The sequence below is a fragment of the Elephas maximus genome, chromosome 22, assembly GCF_024166365.1.
Source record: "Elephas maximus indicus isolate mEleMax1 chromosome 22, mEleMax1 primary haplotype, whole genome shotgun sequence".
In the NCBI taxonomy this organism is placed as follows: domain Eukaryota; kingdom Metazoa; phylum Chordata; class Mammalia; order Proboscidea; family Elephantidae; genus Elephas; species Elephas maximus.
Window position 1 is genome coordinate 71,068,842 of NC_064840.1, and position 7,699 is coordinate 71,076,540.

Genomic DNA, 7,699 nt, shown 5'->3' on the forward strand with positions numbered 1-7,699 from the left:
AAGGTGGTTTTTATATCCTGATGGATTTCACACATTCTCCAAGGAACTCCCCAGGGTTGACAATGCCAGCGAACGGTTTCAGAAAAGTAATTAATTATTGACACAGCAGTGTCTCTAATTTGGACACAGGAGTGAGAGGCTGAAAGACTTGGCTCCTATTTCCTTGGCAGGTATGGAACTTTCGCCAGTGTTCTCCCTAAGGTGAATTTCCGTTCAGCCCAAGTCTGCCCTTATTCTGGGAGGGGGTTGGCCAGGGCTGGGGAAGCAGTAGACTCCCCTGTTGTTCCTGAGGCAGAGGTTTCGCTGCATGAACAGGCAAGCCGCCCACGTACCCACCAGCCAGGCAAAGGAAAAGCCTCATGTGGCACCATGGGGAGAAAATTAGGAGAGCCGAGTTTTAATTAATCCACCAAGTGATTAGATTATCACAAGGAGGCTTGTGACAATAGCTATCATACAGCAACATAGAAGATAAGTAAGGAAATCAAGAAGAGCGGTGGGTAAAGGGAGAAGGGAAAAGAAGGGAAGGATTCAGATGAAATTAGGGGTAAAGTTGGTACCAGAGATTCAACTATACAGCCCAGTACACACAAAGAGGCCAATACAATCAGTTATGCTTAAGACCAGAACAAGCCAGCAATTGTGAGGTGCAGAGTTATTCTCCAGTTTCCAACTGGACAGAAATTCCTCTTACAGGTTTTAACTGGCTTATCTCCAATAACGTTCCTACAACAAACCCAGTGACCTGATCTTCTGTGGCTACTCAGTATGTCTTTCACTGTAGGCAGAAGAGAGACCGCGTCATCTAAAGTCAAGAGTCACAACACTCTAGCTCTGCATTCTTGTTCCCCATCCCTTGCTTCTCTCTAGCTCTCTAAAATGGAGGGAGGAAAAGAAAAAGGAAATAAGTATTCTTTTTTTTCTTTCTTACTCTCAGCTAAGTGCTGGGCTGACAGACTTGCATACATTATTTCACTTTGTCTTCACAACAAACCTACAAGGGAGATACTATTTTTTCCTGTTTTATAGATGAAGAAAGAAGCCCCAAGAGGTTAATAAATTTACCCACTGCCGATACAAGCTAGAGGCAGGCTTTGGACTTGCAATTGATTTAGAGAATAAATCAAATGTATCTCTAATTTCTGCTTAAATGTATCAATCAGCAAGATCCTTCTGACTGTCTCTGATGTGCCCAGCCCTAGAGATGTTCAAAAACTCCACAAACTCCCGCATGTATTTGCTAACTCTCAGCATGGGGAAAAAGGACAGGGAAAAAGATAAAAAAGGAATGAAGGGGATTTAATCTTTTTTATATTCTGGTGATGTTTCATTTTCCTACTTTTGTCTTTTTTTTCCCTTCTTATCCTCCTTTAAGCAATCCGTATTGGTCAGGGTATTAGAAATGAGCTGAAAACCATTTTTTCCCCCCAGCTGCTCTTTAAGCAAGGCTTAGCTAGCTAGAGGTAATTTCAGACCATTTTGGAGAAGATGGTTGCCTGCCCTGGCATGTTTTTATCCATAATACCGTCAGGCTGTAGACGAATCCAGGACAAAGCATCTTCATTGTATTCTGTGCGAGAGACAGACAGAGGCAAAGTCATCTTAACTTCATAATGAATAGCATTTTGTCAGAGTGAATATTTGGCTCGTGGGAGGTTAAAGGAGAAACAGGACTAAAATACTTTAATAGTCTGGAGACTAACACAGTGAAATGAATTTATTGCTTTTAGTGTTGTCCCCAGTGGATAACAAGCACATAATGAAACTCGCTATCTGATGAGGCAGCCTTGGTATAGGAAGCTCGCTGGCAGGCAGGAGCTGCATACTGAATACCAGGAACCTGAGGTGACGCTCACACCTCAGGGGGAGGTGGCAGACTTCTCCCCTGTCTGGGTGAACTGATATGCAGATTCAATGTGGGAAACTCCCGGGGGGTGGGGGGGGTGGGTCATGGGCCTATGGGATACCTGCTCAGGACCATCCATTCTCAGAGCTGGCTGAGAATGTTAAGACAGACTCAACACAAATGGGGAAGCTAACAGCCTAACTATACTTGGATTAGCTATAAATTGAATCAAACCAATTTGTTTCCTGACAGGGCTGTTTTTGACAGACCCAGAGGCCCATGTGTGTTATCTGGGTGCTGAATAACGAAGTAAATTGATTTGGCATCTCTGACCTCCAACCACAAGGCTTCTCTTTGGACAGAAGAAAATTGACAGAGCAGGAAGGACAAACTTCTGAGGAGGTGTGTGGGGAGCCATTGCTCACCTGTGGAAAAGAAAAGAGTTGCTAAGGAATCAAACGTTACCACGTTTTCACAGCCTCTAAGATGGAGAGGAACCCAAGAGAATCGCATAACTCATAAACCGTTGCTGTTGAAGAGAATCGCATAGCACAAACAATTTCAAAATTACAAAAACAGAATTGGAAGGAGAGAAATATGAACATCTATCTAGGCGTAAGTCCAATGAATATCATTGGAGAAAAACCAAAAAACCTGTGGCCGTCTAGTCCACTCCAACTCACAGCGACCATATAGGACGGAGTAGAACTGCCCCATAGAGTTTCCAAGGAGCACCTGGTCTATTCGAACTGCTGACCTTTCGGTTAGCAGACATAGTTCTTAACCACTATACAACCAGGGTTTCCATCAATGGAGGGGGGAAGACAAATCCATTTCCCAAGTTTTCTTCATCCCTTATGGCATATGGAACCCTGGGGGCATAGTGGTTAAGGGCTTTCCTGCCAACCAAAAGATTGACTGTTTGAGCCCACCAGCAGCTCCTTGGAAACCCTGTGGGGGCCATTCTACTCTGTCCTATAGGATTGCTATGAGAACGGGTTTGGTTTGGTTTGAATGGGCATATGTTGAAACTTCCATCCCATTATTCATCCTATTTATGCATTTTTTTTAATATTAAATCCGAGTCCCTGAGTGGTGCAAATGGTTAACACACTCAGCTGCTAGCCAAAAGGTTGGAGGTTCAAGTCCACCCAGAGGCAGGCATCTTGTAAGAAAGACCTGGTGATATTCTTGCAAAACATCAGCTACTATAAACCCTACGGAGCCCAGTTCCACTCTGACACACATGGTGTCACCATGAGTTGACATCAACTCGATGGCAACTTGTTTGGCTTTTTAAAAATATTAAATTGTTTCATTAGTTTATCATATTCTACTGTCTTGAATGCTACCTAAGGGTAGAGGAGTAAGAATTGGTGCAACCACTTTGGAAAACAGTTTGGCATTATCTCCTGAAGCTGAACCTTCATATGCTCTGTTGTTGTCGTTAGGTACCATCGGATCGATTCCAGCTCATAGTGACCCCATGTAACAGAGTAGAACTGTACCATAGGGTATTCTTGGTTGTGATCATTACGGAAGCAGATCACCAGGTCTTTCTTTCATGAAGCCACTGGGTGGGTTCGAGCCACCAAGCTTTTGATTAACAGTTGAACAGTTAACCGTTTGCACCACAAGGTCTTCTTTTACATAAACGGAGACCTTGGACCCTGAGATGTCAAAATTCCACTGCTAGGTATATAATAAAGATAAATTCTTACACATGTACAGCAGGTGAGATGTACAAGGAGGTTCATAATACAAAAACCTTGGAACAAATGCCTATCACTGAAGGGAACAGATAAGTGGTAGATTCACATAGTGGCATACTGTACAATAGTCAAACAAATGAATGGTAGTAATTATGCAGCAATGGGTAAATAGCTGCAGTATAATATTAAGTGGAAAAAAATAAGACCCATCAAAGCTAAATACCCTTTTTATAAAGTTAAAAACAACTAAAGATGTGTACTTTTGAAGGACACAGATGATTAATGAGCAGAGGATTCAGGGTTATGGGGTTCCCAGGGGGACCATGTGGTTGGAGGTAGTTTATTGTCAAGGTTGTGTCTTTTATTTTGGGCGGTGGGTTTGCAGGTGCTTATACAAATGAGGAAATAAATAGAAGTCAGCCCCATATGGACCAATGATGAGAGTGTAGCCAAGGATTGTTATGATGAATCCAATTCCAGGCCCCTGAGATCCATTTGGATCCAAAGTGGGGAGGAGGTGGTGGAGGGTGGTAAGTAGAAGAAGAAGAAATTATGCTGACACTAGAATGCTTCATTTGGTACTTGGCATTTAACAGAATTTTATAGCCACGATGATGAAATAAAATATTTGGATCTAATCAGGCTCCTTAATAATAACATTATTCATAATTAGGACTCACCTGCTGGTCCAAGTCTGAGTCTTGACTCAACCACTGACATAGTTCATAGGAAGAAATTATTTTTTTCTGGATATCCCAACTCTATTTTTTCCAACATTTTATGATGAATAATTTCAAGTATGCAGCCAAGCTGAAAGAATTTTACAATGAACATCCATATACCTACCACCTAGATTTTACCATTAACATTTTATTATACCTGTTTGATCACATATCCATCCATGCTCTCTCTCCTTCAATCCATATTGATTTTGTGCGTGTGTGTGTGTGCATTTCAAAATAAATTGCAAATACCAGTGCACTTCTCCCTAAAAAGCCAGCATTCCTATCATTAACTAGACCCAACATTTATTTTCATTTCTGATCTATAGGGGCTATTGATGAAAAAAAAATCAAGGCACTTCTTGAGTGAGAAAGAAAATTGTCATGTGGATTTGAAACTCAAAGCAATAAAAAGAATGTGGTTTTTAAAAAAAGCTTTTATATAAATGAGCTCCAGTATCCCAGGAGCAGCATGACCAGGGAGCAGAGAGCTGTTCTGTCAGCAGAGAACAATCAGTCCCAAATGCGGCCTGAGAGAAACACAGGGCACAGCACAAAGGTAAATGCACCTTCAGAACTGTGTGTGTGTTTATGTGGACTCCACAATAGGAGCATTTATGGCTTTCCTGGGGCACTGCTGTTCAGCTTTTGTTCTGAACCGAACTGTTTGTGATCTTTCAGCTAGGAGGAGGACAAGCCAATATGACAGCCTCCACCAGGCACTTTTTTACCCCAGCCTGGCATCATGATTATCCGGCAAAGAGGCCAAGATTACAGTAGCTACCACTCCTCTCAACCAGTGCCCTTCTGCTGGGAACATCCAGGTGGCTGGAAATGAGGCAGAGCCCCCACAATGCTGTACTGGGAATCCTGTTTCTTCACTTGGCTTCCTCGCCTACGATTCTGGTTCCTTTGCTGGGTTTCCTCTCCCCCAGCTTTGCGTTTGGATCCTGCTTTTGCTTGGAGGTTAGGTGTAAACCCCACTGCACTTGCGTACTATGATTAAGAATGTTGTGATGCCACTTGTATGAGCTCCCTACTTGTAAACCTCTTAAAAGTAATTTGCCTGCCTGTCCTTGAGGACCCGTCTTGGCAGCAGTAGTGCCAACTGATTTCTTTTCCTTGTACCATTAAATAAAAGTGCCTCTCCTGTTCTTCCACCTCAGTCTCTCATTTATGGGACAATACGAGTCATGCTGAGGAAGAATCTGGGGTTCCCACCTGGTAACAGAAAGACTTCAGCTTCATATTTTTTAAACTCCAACTCAGAAGAAGAAGCTACAGATTGAGTTACCACCACCCCAGGTTAGCCCATTGCATATACCTTCTACCTCCCACCAAATAACTACTCCCCTGGATTGGTCCTGCCAGGAGCCAGTAAAGGAAACCAGTTGTTGGTGTTATGGGCTGTAATCAGAGGGCTCCAGTTAAAATGTACAGATGTAACTTGAGTCGGGAATAAAACATGAATATATTTAGTTTGAAAGATTAGCAATCATTTAAAGGGGGATGATGCATTAAAGCAGGGTCAACAAATTATGACTAGTAGGCCAAATTTGGCCTACAGCCTATTTGTGTAAATAAAGTTTTATTGGAACACAGCCATGCCTGTACCTTAATGTATTGTCTATGGCTGTACTCATGCTCAACAACAATAGAACTGAGTAGCTGCAACAGACACTGGCCCACAAGGTCTAAAGTGTTTATTAACTGGCCTTTACAGAAAAAGCTTGCTAACATCTGGTTTAAAGGAATGGTTTTCAGGGCAGGTGCATTTTAATGGAGAGGAAGGCTATCCCTGAAGGCACAGCATTGGTTTATAGACAGTGCTACACCAAGCCCTAGAGGTCCTGCAGAGCATACTATGTGTGTTTCTTTCTATACTCACCCATCATCAATCAAAGAAACTCGGCTTTAATTCCTTTTACACTTTGGGTTTCTGAATAAGATTTCATTTGAATAAAGTGTTTTACAGCTTTAAAAAGTTAAAAAACAAACAAACAAATAAACTACACACAACACTATCTAGACCAGTGGTTCTCAACCCTGACTGCAACAATGAAATCATCTGAGAGTTTTTATATGAATGGCCTGGCCCTCCTCTTAAGATTCTGATTCATTTGGCCCAGGATGGAGTCCTAGTGTAGAAATTAAAAACAAAAAAACAAAACTTCCCAGATGATTCCACTGTGCATTCAGAATGGAAAACCTCTGGCTTATAGAGCAAGGAAAGGTGCCCCTGTAAGGATACTGGGCAGTTAAAGGGGCTGGATGCGGGTGCTGAAAAACCATTAAGACTGACAAGGGGGACTCCGAAGGAGTGAGAGAAACAAAATATAGGAGTTGAGGCAGGAGTTCTCGTAGGTCAACATACCTTAAAATTGATGAATAGCGAATTGTTGGATCTTAGTCAACGATGCAAGTCAGCTTAGTGTATTTCCTCCAGACCGGTTAAACCAGGATGATTACAGCTGGAAAAAAAAAAAAAAAAAAGCCAGTTCAGAAACATATTTCATGTTGACATTGATTTAAAGGAATAACCTATTCAGAATTTTTAAATACACTGTATTACCACACATTCACCCTGGTCTAGTCCTCAGTTGTAGGTTATTTCAGATACTGGAGTAGAAGATAAAATGTCAGTGAGAAAAAAAAAGCAAGACAAAAGACAGCAAGTTGGTTTCCACTTGTAGGAATTTAGGTTACATTCTCATGTTCTTGTGAGATTCTCTCCAGCGAGTTCCCTAGGGATACTCTGGGACTCTTTCCCAGAGGTCTTTGGAGCTCAGAGGGTCAGCTATACACAAGGGGGCGGAGGAGCATGGAGGGGTTTGATTTCGACAGTCCTGTTGCCTGATGCGGGCAGATGTGGTGGCCTCTAAAGCCCTTTCTGGGAAGAAGAATCTCTGATTGTATAAATAAGCAACCAGAAACTCAGATCACTCTGGATTCTCACTTATAGCCAAGCCCAAAGCACCAAACCAGTTGCCGCTGAGTCGATTTCGATGATTGGCAACCCCTTGCCCACTTCTGCTCTGCACACGTGGGGTCGTCATAATTTATAGCCACGGGAGAGGTTTCAGTGGGCTGTTCCTCTAGTGATTTCCTGCCCCTACTGAGACTCACAGGGTCAAACACAGGACAGGAGAGACAAATGACTCTCTGAAACGGTGGTGAGGAGATTCCTTTTGAAAACCCACCAAATGTGCTGGGGCTGAGGACAGAGAGTGCCCAGACAAGTGGGAAGATAAGAGCATGGCTCTAAAGACGGGCTCTTCTCTGCCCTTTCACACGCGGGCCTTTCGTCTTCAGGAGCTGGTCTTTTCTCCTAGAATGCTTTTCCTCCTCCTATAGTTGACAGATTTTAGCCATATTTTAAGACCACTTTAAAAGGTCAACTCCACTGTGGATTCTTCCCA

The 7,699-nt window shown here is 42.6% G+C and overlaps 1 long non-coding RNA gene across 1 annotated transcript; it reads right to left on the minus strand.

The window, feature by feature from the left end:
• Positions 1-1,468: 1,468 nt before the first annotated feature.
• LOC126066052 (uncharacterized) lies at positions 1,469-6,913 on the minus strand. Its single transcript, XR_007514996.1, has 5 exons — positions 6,853-6,913; positions 6,655-6,751; positions 4,239-4,368; positions 2,180-2,271; positions 1,469-1,570 (listed from the first exon to the last, which is right to left on the minus strand). It is a non-coding gene; the product is annotated as an uncharacterized LOC126066052 (long non-coding RNA).
• Between the last annotated feature and the right edge of the window lie 786 nt (positions 6,914-7,699).